Raw genomic sequence first — 20,194 nt, 5'->3', positions numbered from 1 at the left:
AATCTTAGCCAGATTTGCTTTTTTAAAAAATGGCTAAATAGTTCAAAGACTCTTAACTCATGTTATCTTTTTGTGTTTATTCAGTAGTTAAGTATTTAGTAATAGTTGATTGTTTCATGTGTGTTTTCTTGCCTTTCCAACTGGAGTTAGTTTGTTGGGGGTAGGCACCATGTCTTAATTTTGTTTTATAGTTTCTAAAATATTTATCAGAGTGGAGCTCATAGTATATTCTCAGGAGTTATTTAATAATCGATTTTGGTGTGATGACTAGAGTTCCATGTATCATGCCAGCAGTGGAAGCATAGTAAGTCATTTAAAGTGTTGAGTTTGGCGCTCAGTTCACTTCCTGATTATCTTCAGTGTTTTGTGGTGCCTTTGGGCTATAGTAATTGTTCTTTGGTCTTATTTCAAGACCCATCTAAGGTCCAATCCATGGCTAATGATGCCATCTAAGTGCTTTTATCAAGAAATAAAGGAATTCAGAGCCCATCCTCTTATGAAGTTTGAATTATTTTTCAAAGACATTCTCTAAAAGTTGCCCACATTCAAGTTCACCTGAATTTTCTTTTTGTAACAACTATATTGAGATATGTGCCAGTTTGAATATATTGTGTCCCCCAAATGCCATTATCTTTGTAGTTTTGTGGGGCAGAAGTTTTGGTGCTGGTTAGATTTGTTTGGAATGTGCCCCACCCAACTGTGGGAGATGATTCTGATGAGATGTTCCCATGGAGGCGTGGCCCCGCCCATTCAGGGTGGGCCTTGATCGGTGGAGCTATATAAATGAGCTGACTCCGGGGGAGGGAACTGAGTGCAGCTGGGAGTGATGTTTTGAAGAGAAGCAAGCTTGCTAGAGAGGAACGTCCTGGGAGAAAGCCGTTTTGAGGCTGAAGCTTTGGAGCAGACGCCAGCTGCCTTCCTAGCTAACAGAGGTTTTCCGGACGCCATTGGCCATCCTCCGGTGAAGGTACCCGATTGCTGAGGTGTTACCTTGGACGCTTTGTGGCCTTAAGACTGTAACTGTGTAGTGAAATAAACCCCCGTTTTATAAAAGCCTATCCATCTCTGGTGTTTTGCATTCTGCAGCATTAGCAAACTAGAACAAGATATAATTCATATTCCATACAATTCAGCCCTTTAAAGTGTACAATCACTGGTTTTTATTATATTCACAGAATTGTATAACCGTTACTATAAAAAATTTTAGAACATTTTCATCACCTCAAAAAGAAATCTGTATCCTTTAGCCTATTATCAGCCAAACCCCCAATTTTTCCCAGCCCTAACTAACTAGTGTTATACTTTCTGTCTCTATGGATTTGACTATTCTGGACATTTTGTATAAATGGAATCATATGATATGTGGTCCTTTGTGGCTGGCTTCTTTTTACTTAGCACAGTATTTTCAAGGTTCAAGTACATTGCATGTAGCATGTATCATTACTTCATTCCTTTTTGTGGCTGAATAATATTCCATTGTATGGATATATCACATTTGGTTTATCCATTCATCAGGTGATAAACATTTGGGTTGTTTTCACCTTTCACCTGAAATTTTTATGCCTACTCATATAACCTCAGGGATCTTTCTGCTGCTTACTCCCTGTTGACTTGAAATCCCACGTCCAGAAAAAACTAAATTACACTAATAAACTTCAGTATTTTACTGTGCTTACCCTCTCCCATGTCACATATACAAATGTAAAAGAACTGGTCTCTGAGTTACTGCTTATGTATATTAACCTCAAAAAAGAACCCATTTATTGTTGTTCTATTTCTAAGTGGTTCCTATTCATATATTACATTGCCACTGATTTTCCCCAATTTTAAGCATCATACAATTAGGAATCACCTGCTGTTCAGAAAGAATTCATTTGAGAAGCCTTGCCTGGCTATAATATTTAAGTTGTCATTCACTGAGCTCCTACCAGGCACTAGGTCCCTTTCCTCCTCCTTTTGAAGAACTCTTAGTCTAAGGGGGAGATAGGTCATTTATGTTTATAATAAAATGGGATAAATTCTCTTTTAAATGTCTTTATGGCAGTACAGAGGGAAGATTGACCTAAAATTACATTGGAACTTAAAGGATGATGGGGACTCAGAAAGAAGGCAAGCTCAGCAAAAGGAGAAACATGTAAAAAGCCATGCACCTGGGATTACCATAATCTAGAGTAGAGACTGAAGAGGGATGGCTAGAGGTTTAGATGGGTAATTGAGGACAGACATTGAGGTCATGAAAGATTATTCTGAAGTTTTTGTAGCCAGTGGGTAACCATTGATTGGTATTTGCTTATTTAAATGATTTAGAGAGGGAAGTGTTATATCCAGATGTGAAGTTTCCCATGATCTGTTAGAAACATGACTCTTATAGAAATGTAGACAGTGGAAGGACAACTGAGTAGGATAATAATCAAAATTATAAAGCTTGGAAGCAGGCAGTGGGAATGAGAACGGAGAGAAAAAAATGTATTCAAATACTTGAATTGACAGAACTTGGTGAACTTTTTGAAGGTATGTTGCTGAAGGAGATAGAGAATCAAGGAAAGCTCCAATGTTTCAAATTAAGTAAAAGGTAATGTCCTTCCCTGAGGGAGCATGTTTTAATGTCCAAACTTAAATGTTGCATTAGTAGCATAGTGCCCCCTTTCTAAAACACATTAAGAAACAGAAATAGAATAATCTATAGTTGTCCAGTAACTGTCCTTCATACCTTGAGATGATTCTCTCTGACCTTGACAATGCCATATTAATGCTATATAACAAACCCCAAACTCAGTAGCATATAGGATAAGCAGTTTGTTCACTCGTCTGCAGATTGATTGGAGTTCACCTGATCTAGGCTGATTCAGTTGGGCTTGGTGCCACATGGTTGCACATCTTTCTTTAGCTAGCTGGAGACATTTTCTTCTCACAAAAAAGGCAGGAGCACAGAGAGGAAGTCCAATTTTGCATGGACACTTTAAGTGTTTTTCTTTTTTTTCATGTCATGTCCTCTAACACCCTATTGGACAAAGCAAGTCACGTGGCCAAACCGAAAGTCAAGGGGTGAGAAGTATATTCTACCTGCTGTGAAGCCATGACTCAGGTATGGATGTATGGTACGATTACAGGAGAGTGAAAATTTGAGCCCAAACATTCAATCTACCATACTGTTTGTCTCTATTTTTGTTACACTGAGAACTGAGGTTTTCTTCTCTCACTGAAAAAACATTTCTCAAGTTTGTGTGGTCAATCATAGAGGATGATGAAGGGCCATCACAAAGGAAGCCTCCAGTTGACCATGATCCAGTACATTTGTATGATGCTGCTACATCTGGGGGACTAGGTGTTCTTCTGTACACTGGTGTCTAAGTTGGATGAGCATGCCCTCTGCTCTTTCTAAGTCCTCCCACTCATCAGAAACAGAACTGCCCTAGCTTCAGCCCCATCTCTGCACTGCTCTACTAAATCTTATTATCTTCCCTAGAGATCAGCCAATTCCAAAATATTGATCAGCCTTGATCCTGTTTAACTTATGTGAACAATCCAGCTCCCCACTTGAGGTGATACATTATCTGCAGTGGTTGGGAATGAATGACTAAATAAATGTCATGGAGAGGAAGTAATAAGAAGTAGTGTCTGTTGCTGTCCATAAATGCTGTGCATGCCTGTGAGTCCACATCTCCACTGTCACCTCAAGTGCTTTTCTTCAGGTGTTTAAGCATTTTCCACTGCAGCTTCTTTTTGCTATCTCTTACATCCCTTCCCATAAAGTAGGCAGTTTACAGTAATAGCATTGGAATGAAGCTCTGCTTCAGGCAGGAAAGGTTAAACATTTTTAAAATGCAAACCAGATAAATTTTTAAAAACCTCAAAATAGTCTTGGAGCCACAACGCCTCCCTGCCATCCCCAGCCATTCTCTTAACAAAAGACATTCCTCTCTTAGGCGAGCTTCTCATTTGTCAGAGGAAAGATTTCTCTGTCTCCTCAGCGGCACACTCTGTATAATTTAAGGTGACTCACTGTACAGGAAAGTTCACCTTCCATTAGCATGTTTTCTTTGGTAAGCACTCTCTTGCAAGTGCTGTAGTGTAAACATGAGTGCCTACGAATATGAACATTTATTAAATAGCGCTGATGAATATTTCAATACCTCGGGGAGAGCAATTCATAGCTCAATCATTCAGGCTGTTTTAAGTGCAGCACAGGACAATTCCACTACATCTTCCATTAATATTTAATTGCTCATTTTATTCTGTTTACCTTTTTGGTTAATATATAATTTAAAGCCCTTCTACTAAAAAGGGGGGAAAAGAGAACAGCTGTTCATCTGCTTTTAACAAATCTCTGGTGAGAGCTTTTACCTCATTTAAAATTCATTGCAAGGAGTTTTTATTTAATATCAGTAACACAAAACCTCAGGTATTAAAAGTAAAACTTGGAAGCGACTCTCATGCAAAAAAGCTGAGCTGTGACTGGGGTTTGATTACACATCCATTCCTGAGTGGCAGGCATTGACAGGAAATGTCTGAATCACTAGCAGTGGCTCTGTGTGTCACATCCTCATGAAAAAGAATCACAGTAACTCGACCTGACACAATCTGACAACATGGCGGAAAGTTGTTATGCACCCTGCAGAAAGTGAGTCCTGTCATCCCAGCAATGCAGATTTTATTGATGGGATAAAACACATCTCTTCTTGCTAAAGGGCAAGGGAGTCAAATATGTGCATGGTCTCAACGAGCCGGGGAATACCTGATCACCAGCCGTTGGTTCCTCCTTAGCCGTCTCTTGGTGGTTGCCATCAGCTTCTCTCTTTGCTGCACTCAGATTCCCAGGGTCTATCTCTTGTCATTTTTGCTTTCCTCTCCTCCCAGTTGGCTGCAGTGGTATGTCACAAGTCTGTCCTTAAAACCTACCCAGTGGCAGTGACCTGACATATCTACATGTTGTTGGGGAACTCCCAGACTGCCCAGGCCAGTGGGTGAAAACCCACCCAGATCCACCCCAGAGGATACTTTCATCCTCAGCCACCTGACATCAACTGCTGTCTTCAAGTTGCCATACCTCTTGTTTTTTTCCTGCTCAATTTGATCTCTGCTGCTGATTCATTCCTCTCTGTCTCCTGTGCTTGCTATGATCAGTTTAAATATTCCCAGCATGGCCAAGCCAGAAGTAGCAGGAACTTCAAAAATACTATCACCATTCTTGCACTACTTGGACTCAAGAGTTTCTTCTCCAGGGTAGATTTCCCTTATCTGCTTTTGCATCACCTCACCTGACTCTGTTAATAGAGGCTCTTTTGTAAATCAGTTCTTTCTTCTACTCATTGATTTGTTCATTCATGAGTATTTATTGAGCATCTGAGCCAGGCATTTTTCACTGTGCTAGAAATTCAGGAATATGGGAAGTGAGAGAGATTGAGATTGAAGTTGAATTTGAGGTTGAGATCCTTCCTACCTTCATAAAGCTTACATTTGAGGAGGGGTCACTTGATACTGAGCTCTACTCATGGCAAACCTAGGCAAGATAGCATCCTGCTCCTTCCCTGGATGCTGCAGTGCCCCTGTGGATGTGCCAGTTCAGCTGGAAAAGGAAAGAGGTCAAATACTATGACAAATTGATTATAAAGACATCCCCAGTTGTTCAGTCTTCCCTGTATCAGTGCCTTCTGAAGCTGGTTCCTAGAGGTAAAATCAGTTTCCCCACCTTTTGAATCTGGGCTGTCCTTGTGACTTGCTTTAGCTAATAGAATGTGGATAAAGTAATGATGTGACAATTCTGAGCCTGGATCTCAAGAGACCTGCTTGTTCTTGCTCTCTTTTGGCCCCTACCTCTGTTTGGGCTAGCCTATTGGAAGCCAAGAGACCACAGAAAGCAGAGATGCAACTCCCTGCTAAGGCTATCCTACATCAGCCAGCAGTCGACCCTAAACAAGTGAAGGGTGCGATCACGAGAGCAGAGTGCCCACCTGACCTGTGGCTGACCACACGTTTGTGAGTGAGCCTAGCTGATACCAGAAGAACTATCCTGACAAGAAGGCCAGAAAGATAGACCTCTCAGATACTTGTGGACAATAAAATGTGTATTGTTCTAGGCCACAAAGTACAGGGGTGCTTTGGTAAACACCTTTATTTTGATAAAGATAGCCACTAAATTTCTATTATGGTCCAGTTAGGTGAGACATACCCCTTTGCTCTCTGCCTTCCTTATTCTGTGCAAACCCCATTACACCAGATCCTAGGATTTGACAGTTTGGACTTTCAAACTATTTTTGTCAGTCAACTATAATCAAATACTGTAAAAATTGAGCTTAGAAATAAAAGAAGAACCAAAGGCCAAAGGAAGGGGAAAGATGTGTTTTCAACTCATTGCCGGAGAGAAATGGATGACAGTTTGGACTGATTTATATCTCATCAGAAAGGGCTCACATATCTCTGGATGTAGTCAGTTACCAGCTTGAGTGGAAAAACTGATGCCATGATGTAACTGGACACAGCTTAAATTATGTTTACAACTCACATTTCCATCCCCTGTCCCCCATTATCCTCTATTAATTCAATCACAGGAGTTGGGTGGGTTGTTGAGGAGACCTATTAAGTCATCTTTCTCCTCCCCAAGAGTCATATCTGAATTTCTCCCCATGGTATATTTTCAAATGCTTTCTCCAATATAGCTGAAAATGGTTTGAGCAATGGTCCACCCTAAAAGCTTTAACTGGAAGTATATTCTATAAGCACTTTACTGGAAGACAGATTAATGCAGAAAAAAGCAACTGGAGTTTTATCTGACCAGAACCCACACAAGAAAGGAAATTCAGAGTAATGGTCAGATTTTCTTCTTCCTCTAACCCGTCTCTGCTGTGTGTTCTGCCACAGAGATGTCAGTGTGTCTGCTGGGGCCTGAGAACACATTAGGGGTAGGGTTGGTTCTAACAGTAGTTCACAGACTACCTCAATTTTGTGGATGATATGAATTTCTTAGATATGGACCAATCCTCAAAACCTTATCAGGGTCAGCCAATACAGAAGATTTGTAAGAAAGGGAATTTGATCCAGAGAGAATCACAACATTTCATTTTGCCATAGTTGAGCCCATGCAAACATCTTATAGTTTGCAATTTATCACTTCATGAGTCTCAAATCTTGCATTCTGGTTCCTGTGTCATTGCTTTGGCTTTAAAGAAGATGAGGAGAATAAGATTTATCCCAGTGATGATTATTAGCGTCAGTTGAGATACTGTACGTTAAATGAGATAGATCAATATTTCTCAAAGTGTATTCTGCCAGGTTTTAATAGGGGTTGTGTATAAAAAGTGCTCTATGATAAATAATTGTGGGAAATTGTGTTAAGTGAAATTGAACAGATTTCTGTACTGTAGGACTTCTCAGGTGTTTTTTGTTTTTGTTTTTGTTTAAGTAAAACTGCTTTTATTCTCAGATAACATGATGGTCTATGAAGGATATCCTAAGATATCTACAAAATAACTAAGAGAACTAGTAAGTGAGTTCAACAAAGCTGCAGGATACAAGATCAATATACAAAAATCAATTGTATTTTATATACTAGTAATGAACAATTAGAAATTAATTTCTTAACATGCCAGAAACATGAAATACTTAGGGATAGACTTAACAAAATATGTGCAGTGTTTATACAATGAAAATTGCAAACATTGCTGAGAGAAATTAAAAAGACCTAATTAAATGGAAAGATATACCATGATCATGGATTAGAAGATACAATAGTTTTAAGATGTCAGTTCTTTTCAAATTGATCTATAGATTCAAAGTAATCCCAATCAAATCTTAGTAGGCTTTTTTTTTTTCTTTTGTCACAGAGTTGTTCAGTAAAAGCAGTAAAGTTTACATAGCTTATTGCTATATGTGGCCATTATCATTACATCTCTGCTGGAGACAATTAAATAAAAATCTTTGCCCAACATTTGCCTGGCTTGGATTTTTTCTTTCATTTTTTAAAAATTAGAGCAGTTGTAGTTTTACACAAAAATCATGCAGAAAATACAGAGTTCCCATCTACTAACCAACCTCCACAGTTTTTCATATTATTAATATTTTGCATTAGTTTGGTATTTTGTTATAATTAATGAGACCATGTTATTATTATTAAATTATACTAATTATGGTACATAGTTTACATCAGGGTAATAATTTTTATTATTTTGTATTCTGGATATATATATGTATATATATATATCTCCTAAAATTTTCTATTTAACCACTTTCAAATATACAGTTCAGTGGTAATTACATTCACAACATTGTGCTACCATCACCTCCATCCATTACCAAAACTTTTCCAAACCACAAACAGACACTACCAATCAAGCTAATTCCCCATTTCTGATGCCTCACGCTGGCCCCTGGTAACCTGTATTCTATTTTCTTACTCTATGAATTTCCAGTATCATGTAAGTGAGATCATATGATATTTGTCATTTTGTGTCTGGCTTATTTTGCTCAAAATGATGTCTTCCAAGGTTTATTCATGTTTTTGCGTATATTAGAACTTCATTCCTTTTTATAGCTGAATAATATTCCATTTGTTTATCCATTCATTGGCTGATGGGCATTTGGGTTGCTTCCACATTTTGGCAATTGTGAATAATGCTACTTTGAATATTGATCTGTATTTATCTGCTTGAATCCCTGTTTTCAATTCTTTGGGGTATATACCTAGAGGTAGGATTTCAGGTTATATGGTAATTCTATACTTAACTTTCAGAGGTTTCCACAATGGCTGCACCATTTTACATTCCCACCAACAATGTATGAATGTTCCTATTTTTCTATATTCTGTACACTTGTTATTTTCCTTTTTGTTTAAAAAAAAGTAGTAACCATTCTAGTGGTTATGAAGTGGTACCTCATTTAGTTTTGCTTTGCATTTTCCAAATAGCTAATGATGTTGAAAATATTTTTATGAATTTGTTAGTCATTTGTATATCTTCTTTGAAGAAATTTCTGTTTAAGTCTTGTGACCATTTTTGAATTGGGTTGTTTGTCTTTTTGTTGTTGAGTTGTAGGTATTCTTCATATATCCTGGATATTAAACCCTTAACAGATATATAGTTTCCAAATATTTTCTCCCATTCCATAGATTGTCTTTTTACTTTCATGATGATGTCCTTTGATGTACAGAAGTTTTCTTAATTTTGATGAACTACCATTTATCTATTTTTTTTTCCTTTTTGTGCTGGTGCTTTAGTGTAAAATATGAGAAACCAAACCTAACACAAGGTCCTGAAGATGTTTCCCTTTGTTTTCTTCTAGATGGTTTATAATTTTGGTTCTAATATTTAGGTTTTTGGTCCATTTTTACTTAATTTTTGAATTGGTTGTGAGGTAGGGGTCCACTTTCATTCTTTTGCATATGGATATCCATATTTTCCAGCACCATTTGTTAAAGAGACTATTTTTTTCCCCATTGAGTGGACTTGGCATCTAGTCAAAGATTAACTGATCAAAGGTGTGAACATTTATTTTCAAATTCTCAATTCCATTTCCTTGATCTCTATATGTCTGTCCTTGTGCTAGTACAATGCTGTTTTGATTACTGTAGCTTTGTAATAAATTTTACAATTGGGAAGTATGAGTCCTCCAACCTTATTCTTCTTTTTCAAGGTGACTTTGATGATTTGGGGCCCTTTACCCTATCTACTACCTGGTGTCCTTTCCTCTCCATCTGAAAAACTCTCTTTAGTATTGCTTGGAGGGAAGATCTAGTGGTGAGGAACACCCTCAGTTTTTGTTGATTTGGCATTGTCTTAATCTCTCCCTCATTTGTGAAAGACAATTTCATCAGATATGAAATTCTTTGTTGGCATTTATTTTCTCTCAGCACTTTAAATATTACATCCCACTGCCTTCTTGCTTCCATAGTTCCTGATGAGATATCAGCACTCAATCTTATGGTGGCTCTCTTGTACATAACTTTGTGCTTTTCTCTTGCGGTTTTCAGAACCCTCTTCTTATCTTTGGCATTTGACAGTTTGACTACTGTGTGTCTGGAGGTTGTTATCTTTGAGTTTATCCTTCGGGGGGCTAATGGAACATCATGAATGTGTACATTCATTTATTTAATTAAATTTGGGTAGATTTTTGGCATTATTTCTTTGAATATTCCTTCTGCCCATTTCTTTCTCTCTTCTACTAATGAGTCTCCCATAACACATATATTGGCACATTCAATGGTGTCCCAGAAGTATCTTAGGCAATTGAATTTTTCCATTCTTTTTTCTTTTTTTCTTTTCAGCCTCAATCATTTCAATTCTCATAGCTTTGAGTTCACTGATTATTTTGCCAGCTCCAATCTGCTGTTGAAACCTTCTAGATAATTTTTTATTTTAGTTATTGTGGTCTTCAGCTCCAGTATTTCTGTTTGGTTCCTTTTTATAATTTCTGTATAACAGCAGTATACATGAGTGTATGTATATGTATGTGTTTTTATATATAAAACACATATTCTTTTATTTACACAAAATAATCTATCATCCATCTATTCATCATCTATCTATCATCTGTCTATCTAGTTTGCCCTTTTAATGAGTCTATATGGCATCTCATGTTTATTCAAATTTATGGTTTGAGTGTGGAGTAAGGTTGTCTCTTTTTATATGACTATTGCTCATTTATATATATTTTCTTCTTGTGCCTCTCCAGTTGCCCATTTTTCCAATTTTAATTATTGATTTGCATAATCTCTTTGTAAATTAAGAAAGTTATCTTTATATTTCAGATATTTAAATTTGAGAAAAATATTGTATATATCATATGTATTACAAAAATTTTTCCCATTTTGCCATTTTCTATTGTTTATGTTTTTCTCAAATAGAATATTTTTCATTTTTGTACTGCCAAATTTAACATTATTTTTCTTTTATGTGCTATTAATCATGTGTTCTGGTCTGGATGACTTCTAAGATTACTGTACTTTCATTTGCAGTTTTATTGAGAACTTTTAGGGATTCATTTTTTTCCACATTTAGGTTTTTGATAAATCTGGAATTTGGTATAAAGAATAAAAAAGGGTTTATTTTTCCAAACAACTATCCAGTTGATTCAACATAATTTATAGATAATCCTGCTTTTCTTCTCTGATTAAAAGTGCTACATTTATATTAATTTTCCGTAAGTACTTGGTTCTACACCTGAATTCCCTTTTCAGTTACCTCCTGTGTTTAGTTTGAATCTATTATGTCCCCCCCTCAAAAGGCATATTCTTTAATGCAACCTTGTGGAGACAGACTTATTAGTCTTTTGATTAGGTTGGAATATTTTGATTCAGTATTTCCATGGAGATGTGACCCACCCACCTGTAGTTGAGACCTTTGATTAAATTATTTCCATGGAGATATGACCCTGCCCATTCAGGGTAGGTCCTGATTAGCTCACTAGATTCCTTTAAGAGAGCTCACAGAGAGGAGAAGCTTAAGAAGCTGAGAGAGATATTTTAGAGTGAAGCTAAGATATGTAATTCAGAGTTTGCTCCTGAGGGAAGCTAAGTGCTGACACAGACCCAGATACTTGGAGATGCTTGGGAGATGCAGACAGAGAACATTTGGAGATGCTAAGCTAAGAGATGAAGCCCCGAGTTTGCCCCGGAGAAGCTAAGAGAGGACCCCCAGATTCTTAGAGAGAAATGCCCTGGGAGAACAAGCAAAGATGCACAGGAGCTGAGATAGAGAAGCTAAGAGAGGCAGAAGGCCAGAGACATTTTGGAGAAAGCCATTTTGAAACCAGAACCTGGGAGCAAAGGACCAGCAGAAGATAGTCATGTGCCTTCCCAGTTAACATAGGTTTCCAGACACCATCGGCTTTTCCTCAGTGAAGGTATCCTCTTATTGATGCCTTAGTTTGGACACTTTTATGGCCTTACTACTTAGAAATTTGTAACCTAATAAGTCCCCTTTATAAAAGCCAATCCATTTCTGGTATTTTGCATAACAGCAGCTTTAGCAAACTGGAACACCTCCTATACTCCTATCATAGCAATTCTTATCATCATTTTCCTAGATTGGATTTCTCAGCAATGTAATAAATATTTTTAATAGAATAAGTCTTTTTATATATTTACTGTAAGAGTAAAAATTTAAGCCTAAGAAGAACTTATTTAAATGTTTAAGCATAATTACTGAATTAGGACATTTTGTGTTTCTGTAGGTGCATGATATAGATAGTAAAATTGGATATTTCCATACATTCCAAGCCCTAGTTTTCAACAGGATAGTTTTATTGTCAGGGTTGCTACAGTTGTGAGTCTTAAATATGAAAAGTGATGCAAGATCTGTAAAAATCAGTATTTTCTTCACAAACAGGAAAGTCAGTGCAATTTACACCATTAACTTCCTAAAATTCCAATGTAGTGTGCTAGTCTTACTATTCCAGTTAAAGATGGGTAGAAACAGGTAAAAGGAAGGAAATCTGCTTAAAACCAAAAATGAATCAACTCAAGGACCACAAACAAGTTCCCAAATAGATGAGTCCTCTCTACAGATATCCTTATTGGGAAAAGCTAGGCTGGACACTTGCTTGGCTTATATATTCTTTTGCTAAAGGAAACTAAAGTTAGAAATCATAACTGATAATAAGGCCTTTTAGAGCATGCTATACCTTCAACAAAGCTGCCCAAAACGGCTTGAATTTACATACTTCCAGCATTCAGCTGTGGGTAAAATGGTCTTTTAGAGGTGATTAAATCAGAAAAAAATTAAATAAATTAAACTGAAGCTTCAGAACTATGGGGAACGGCCAGGGATATCCTCTTATCTTTGGTTAGTTGCAATAATGTTTGTATGTTTTTATCATTTTCAGATAGGAACTTGGGCGAAGATTCTAATCTAATAGCTCATTTCATGTATCAAAAGGCACCCTGCATCCATTATTTCCTTTCTGATTACATCTTTTTTAAAAATTCTCCTTTCACCAAAATTAAACTGCCTGTTTGGCATTACCTTTCTTGAAGCAGAGGATAATTCCATGCAGGTATTATAGTCACTATCTAAACCTCTTGCTTTTTATGAAAATAACACAAATTCAAAAAATGAATCTCTTAAAAACCTTTGCTTTCTTTCTGATTTCCCTCTGATGCTTCTTGTCTGGATTTATCAGATGAAAGATTGTCTGGATTTATCAGATGAAAGATACTCTGTCTTTACCAGCAGCACCACTATTATCCACCCTCTTCCAAATTCTCATGCTTTCATTGGAAGAAATCTTATCCTCAAATGGGACAAATCTCTAGTCTTTTCTGTTTGTCAAGGCAGCTGCAAGTAATTGTTTTGCATCTTTGCTGTTTCCTTTTCCATCATCTCTAATTCCCCGTTATTATTCTAAGTGCACACAGGTTGTTGCTTGATGTTTCTCCGCTTAAATACACATAGTGCTTGCAAAACATTTTTTTAAAAAAACTTCATGGTTATAATGTTCTGCTGTTTATAGTGCTTTCTGTTTAATTTTTATCCTTTAATTTTTGATTGCATATTTGCATTTTCCCCTTTATAATCCCAACTTTTTTCTGTTACCTAAATGATTGATGTTATTTTATTTTTTATATCTTTCACAATATGGGTAATTTATTGCCCAGAAGAAAGGGACAAATCACCTCTCCTATTTTATCTTACCTTTAACAGCTAAAACTCCTGGTGACCCCAAGACACCTCCTTTTAAGTGACCAGTGAAAGCACACAAGTTTCAAGGTGCTGAGGTAGCTCCTTTTCCTTCCCACTCATCCCTGCTAGCCTGAGGGTGCTGGCTTCCTGACAGGTTTCAGCAAAACCAGCATTGCCACATATTCTGGTACTTCACCTGGGGGCTCCCTTTGGCTTGCTCTGTTCCGGGGGCACTTGCTTGGAGCAAGATCTCTGTAACTCTGTTGCTAAGTAGTTTACAAACATAGTGGCTTGTTCAAAACCAGTTTGGTTTCAAGCTGGGCTGGGGAAACACTATGCACTCTTAGCTTCTCAGTTCCTCAGTATCCTTGGTGCCTTTTCACTTACCAGTGCTTCACTCATGGATAAGGAAGTGGAAGAAGAACTCTAGAGATCCCTCAGTAAGTTAGACTCGATGTTCTAGCAATGTGGTTCTGCATGTTGCCTCCCACTAAGTCGTGCTGTTGCCCATGACACCCCTCTGTTGATGATGTGCCTCCTCCCTTAACATTTCACCTGACACCTACTCTTCCCTTATTCTAAAAGGTTTTCATTTTTATCGATTATGCATGTACTCAGTTCAGAAGGTCTCCTTGTGGAGTCTGTTTCCTCCAAGTTGCTTTTTTTTCTGTTTTCCTGGGGTATTTGATAATCTTTGGTTTCTGCTCATTAGAGGAGTAAGACTTAGTGGAAGCCCTGAGTATGTGGGTGGGACTAATTGACAGTCTCATCATTGGAGGGTGATCTGGCTAAGTTGATGTTGGAGAACTTCTCATTTCAGTATCATTTTGTCTTTTCTCATTTGCTGAGAAGCTTCTCCAGAAAAGAGTCTTTCACTGTCCTGCCTGAAGGGTGAAGGTCCAGTAGCCATGATTTGAGAGGTGAATGGGGGAAGCAATACGGAGAGCTGGGTGTTCAGTCCATGTGTGTTCAATTTGCATTTTTAGTAAAGCACACCTGCTCTTAACTGTGCTGGCTTCCCCATTCCAGAGACCTTCTATTTTATCTTCTCTAGAAGGTAAGTCTTTGTCTTCTGCCAAGGTAGGATGGTATGGAATAGGGATGAGGTAGGGCTAGTAAGACAATTACTTCTTCAACAGCTTTCAACCTGTTCTTCTCATATTAGCCCATACTCACCCCCACTTCCAGAAGTACTTGATGTTGCCAGTTACTGGACCTAATGACGATCTTGGCTTTCTCCATTGATGGCTTAGAAATGCCCTTTCTCAGGTCTTTATAGTTACCAGCCAACTGTTTTCTAGTCTCCAAATTTTGCTGTTATCTCCTTTTTCTTGCCAATTTAAAAAATTGGCAGTATACCTACAGGAAATAATATACCTGCAGAAAAGTACACATATTATAAGTGTATAGTTTGATGAATCTTTACAAAGTGAACACATTCATGCAACTGCAGCCAAGATCAAATTATAGAACAGTATAGTACCTCAAAAGCCTCCCTATTTTTTCTTCCCAGTCACTCCTCTCACCTCTGCAGCTAACCACTATTCTGCCATCTTCTGCTTCTATTAGTTCAAGCTGGTTTCATGCTTTATATGAATTGAATTGCACAAAATATACTCTTTTGCATGGGACTTTCTTTGTTCGGTTTAATGTTTGTGAGGATCAGTAATATTTCTTTGTGTGAATATACTACAGTTTATTTATCCGTTCTATTGCTGGCAGATATTTGGGTTGTTTCCAGTTTGGGGCTATTCTGAATAATGCTGCTATGAATATTGTTCTTTTTGTGTGTGTGAACATATATATGAATCTCTTTACATGTATAACCAGAAATGGGATTCTTGAATCATAGAGTATGTGTCTGTTCCCCTTTCATAGGTACAGTTAAAAATTTTCCAAAGTTGTTGTAAAAATTTATGCTCCTCCCAGTAGTGTAAGAGAGTTCCAGTTGTTGCTTATCCTCATCAGCCCTTCATATTATCAGTTCTTTTGGTTTTAGCCAGTCTAGGCATGTTGTATCTTGTTGGTTTTTAAATTTGCATTTTCCTGATGACTAATTATGTCAAAGCACCTTTTCATATATTGATGAATCTTTTGTAAAGTACATGTTCACATTCTTTGGAAATTTTTTTTAATAATTGGGTTATCTGTCTTTTCAAATAGATTAAATAAACTTGCATTTTTTGGAATTAAGTCTACTTGATTATAATATAGCATCCATATTTATAAGGCTTGATTCAATTTGCTAATATTTTGATTAGAATTTTGCCTCTGTGTTCCAGAGGGAGATTGGACAGCAACTTGATTTTCCTGTAAAGTTCTTGTCATGTTTTGATACTCAGTCTCTCTGGTTTCAAATAATGAGTTTGGAAGTGTTTTTCTCTTTGTTTTTATCTCTAGATGAATTTGTGTAAGGTCAGTGTTATTTATTTATAGATATTAAGAAGAATTTCTATTACAGATTTATTTCATAAATATAGATTTATTTCATAAATATAGATTTATTCATGTGTCATTTATGATATCTTTTTGTAGGAATTTGTTGGTTTCAAATAAATTTTCATATTTATTGGCATAATGTTTTTCACAACACCTCCTTATTATCTTTTTAATTCTGCAGTGTATTGGTTATTTTCTACCTTTTTTATTCATTACCTTCATCACTCTTGGTAGAATATTCGTAAATTTTATTATTCTTTTCACAGAACTAACCTGTTGCTTCATTGATGTTTTCTAGTGTATGTTTATTTTCTGTTTCATTCATTTCTTCTTTTATTGTTATTCTTTCCTTCTGCATTTTCAAATTTAATGTATTGAACGTATTGTTCTTTTTGTAGCTTCTTGGGGAGGTAACTTAGATAATAGATTTTTTTTTTTCTTTTTTCTAACATAGACTATAGCTGCATTCTACAAATTTTCAAATATTTTACTTTTATTTGTATTTAGTTCAAAGTATTTTCTGATTTTCAATTATTTCTTTGTTGATGTATGGAACACTTACAAAATTATATTGCTTAACTTCTGAACATTTGGGGATTTTCTACTTATATTTTTGCAATTAATTTCTAGCTTAATTCTGTTATGATCAGAAAACAGTGTTAGACCATGTTCTATACAATTCTCAGTTGTTATATTGGTTACCATTCAACCGTGTTTCATCCCTAATTTTCTCACTACTCCTTCATTTTAACAGCTCTGAGGCCTTAAGTAAGTCACTTTATTTCCTAAGATTTAGTTTCATAAGATTTAATATTTCATAGGGAGTTGGAAAGAGGAGCCTTAAAAATCCTTTCATAGGTCTAATATGTTATTATTTTAGGTTATCTTTTATCCTTTTAATTAGAATTTTGGAAATGTGATAGTGAAAAGGAATCCATAGAGCAAACTTCATTATTTAGTTGACACACCAAACTGCTGTAATTGATAAAATAGTTGACATTTTATAGAAACATGGATTGCATTTTGTTTAATTAAAATAAAACTTTATGCCTATGTTTTAAAAATAGGTTATATAATATTTAATAACATGTGCTTCCCCTGCCTTAAATGGTGTGCCTAATTTTATGAGAGATCATGAGTGAAAACACTGAAATATGTGCCAAACAAAGTTATGGTCTTGTCATGGAGGACTTGGGTAGATTTAAGAAATCTTGGATAATTGCAAGAGAAAAGTGATTCTATCACAAATTTTAGTCACAAGTCACTGGGTGCTCTCCTCCACAGGTAGCTGGCTCCTGGCCCATTTTAATGAGCACTGCTCTTTATTATAAAAGATAAGGGTTATTTCAAACATACACTGCAAAGCCTTCCTCCTTGCCCTGTGCATTGAAAACACTTGAGGATTTTGTCTGGTAATGAAGGCTGTCATTGTTTGAGGATTTTGATCCTTGGAGACAGGAGTCAAAATTGATGTTAGGAAGTGGATTGAGTTTTTTGTCGTTTTTATTGGTTGGTTGGCTTGGTTTTAGATTAAAAAAAAATAGTGGCTGACCACTTCCAGCTTGTTAGGCATTGTGCTAAATTGCACTAATTCTTTTAGTCCTTGCGGTACTTTTTGGTACATGTCAATAAATAAACTTTCTGAAACTAGAACTTTCTGAAATTCACCCAATATATGGTCCTACATACAAAAAGAATATTTTATTTTCTTTAGAGATAGCCTATTTTTTTCCCCTGAGGGGAGAAGGAAGAAATTTTTAAGCCCACAATTCTCAAAAATTCCTTACCACCAACCTCAAAACAAATGATTCATTTCTAGCAGTTTCCATGCAAAATAGGACATAGTTATGCTTAAAAGCTTTCTGTTATCATGACTTCAGGCTTGACCTCCTGAATCTCCTTCTTCTATTCTGCCTAACCACAGTGGCAAGTAAACTCTGCCTACCTTTGGTGTCTGTTGTTTCTCTTCTTCTGTCTTCCTTTTTGGTCTTAACCCTGTAGATTTCCCCTTTCTTTCCTGTTCTACCTTTGCCTGGGACTTAAAATTTCCTCTCCCCCTTTTCCATGCTCCATGCCTATGGTGATTAAAGCCACTTCCATTTGTAGCATTAGGTGCTGGAGCTTCAGCTTTGGCAGAATTTCACCCCCAGTGCCTCTCCCTCCTAGGAAAAGAACTTGAATACAAATACAGCTGTCTCCCTGCAGGCATTTCTTAAAGTTTAAATAGAAGACAGTTCAAAAGAAAGAGGCTGGAGAGAAATGAGGCTAGTTTGCTTTACCTTTGCAGGCCAAAACTAGCTGCTACCACAGGCCACTAATTTAAATTCTGGAGCTTAAGGATCTGTGACTTCCTGTCAAATTCTTTTAACTACCACTTGGGATTCTTCTTCTCAGTGTTAGGAACATTTTCTGCCTGGATAATATCAAAATACAAACAGCAATAGCAACAACTATAAAAACATTATAACATTTATTAAGAACTAACTATGGGCCTGATCATTTTTATATGCATTCTCCCACTAACAAAACAACCTAATAAGCTAGGTCCTATCATAATCATCATTAAAGGAAGAGGAAACTGAGGCTTAGAGAGGTAAATAAATTGCCTAAGTCCTCACAGTTAATGTATGTTGAAGCTTGGAATAGCATCCAATTCTGTCTGATTCCAAAGCCCAGTTCTTAATTACCAGGAATGTTGCCTCTTCCTTTTGCTTCATATTTTAACATTCCAGAATTATTTGTGAGATGCATGGATTGACTTCATAATAATGCCAAATTAGAAGTTTGGCTAGAAGGCTTTTATTTTTCATGAGATGTGACCAAGAATGCCCCAGTAATAACATTTTCGAAGAGCTTAATTTTTAGAGAAATCAAGAAACATGCTCAAGGTCACATGCAAATAGCAGAATTAAAACTTGGACCACAGTTTTTTGTCAACAACTATGCCATTCATCCTAAAACAGCATGCTGTTACTGCTTACCAGAAGGACTCTAACTGCTCCAAAGCATCTCTGAGATGGAATTTCAGCTGTGTGCTAGTTCCATTACTTTCTGGAGATGATGAAAAGGATAAATCATAAGAATAATTCCAATATTTTATATACAGAAGTATCCTAATCACCATTCATAGTTTTATGTGCCAAGTATCTACAGGATTTCATAAAGAAATCCCCCCTCAATCACTGGAAGAAAGAGACCCTCTGATACCTTTTACCCACTACTCCTTCCACAGCCCTCACACATTAGAAAGTCAGTCTTCCAAGTTTGGAAGATTATCAAAAGCAACAGCAAGGGCAGATCCTTAACAAATTTCTGATTATGGAGTGAAATAATTACTATAATGACAAAGTTTTCTGTATGTAGAGGAAGGGAAAGGTAAAAGAGCTGTATGCTATGCTAAACACTTTGCATATGTTATCTAATTTTCAGTAATGAGCTAGCAAACTGGCTCTCTGGAAATAAAGGCCTGATTTTAGCTTTTGCCAATTTCTGTGGTGTAAATATTCCCACCATGGCTGATTTCATGCTACCAAAATGATGCTACTAAATGTTGAATTTAAAAGAGAGGCACACATTTATTTCTCATGAGCTATAAGAGCCTGCTATAACACATCACTGAATCCTCCCAGCAACTTTATGACATAGGTGTCATAGCAGTGATGTTTAAGCTATTTCACAATTTCTGGGAAATTGTAGCAGTTGAATTTAAATTGGAATGGTCAGATCTGCTTGCTCATGAGTTCCACACCTTTTTCTCCTGCATTTGACTGTGTCCAAAAAAGTATGCATAGATTGAAAGCTTTCCCTTTTCCAGACATTGAAGACATATTGCCCTGGTTATACCTAAAATAATGAAGAAGAAAAAATGTCTGAAGTCTCCAACTTGGCAATATGTTGCTTTTCTGCCCCGCCTATATGGGAAGTTTTCAGGATTTCTAAGAAAAGTATAATAGAAGTATGAGTTAGAAAACACATGTAGTAGAAAAGAAATATCTGATGTAAACTCCATTTTTTTCCCTAGCAAAAAACTTATGTTACTGCTTAAAATTGTCAAGAACTGAATCATGTCCACAAAATTCTTGAAATGGGAAAGATTTAATGTAATTATGTCCCCCTGCCCTTTCATTCTGCTGAGGAAATCTGAG

The sequence above is a fragment of the Choloepus didactylus genome, chromosome 10 (assembly GCF_015220235.1).
Source record: "Choloepus didactylus isolate mChoDid1 chromosome 10, mChoDid1.pri, whole genome shotgun sequence".
NCBI classification, from domain to species: Eukaryota; Metazoa; Chordata; class Mammalia; order Pilosa; family Megalonychidae; genus Choloepus; species Choloepus didactylus.
The sequence above is the reverse complement of the archived record's forward strand: the minus strand, read 5'-3'. Positions refer to the sequence as shown.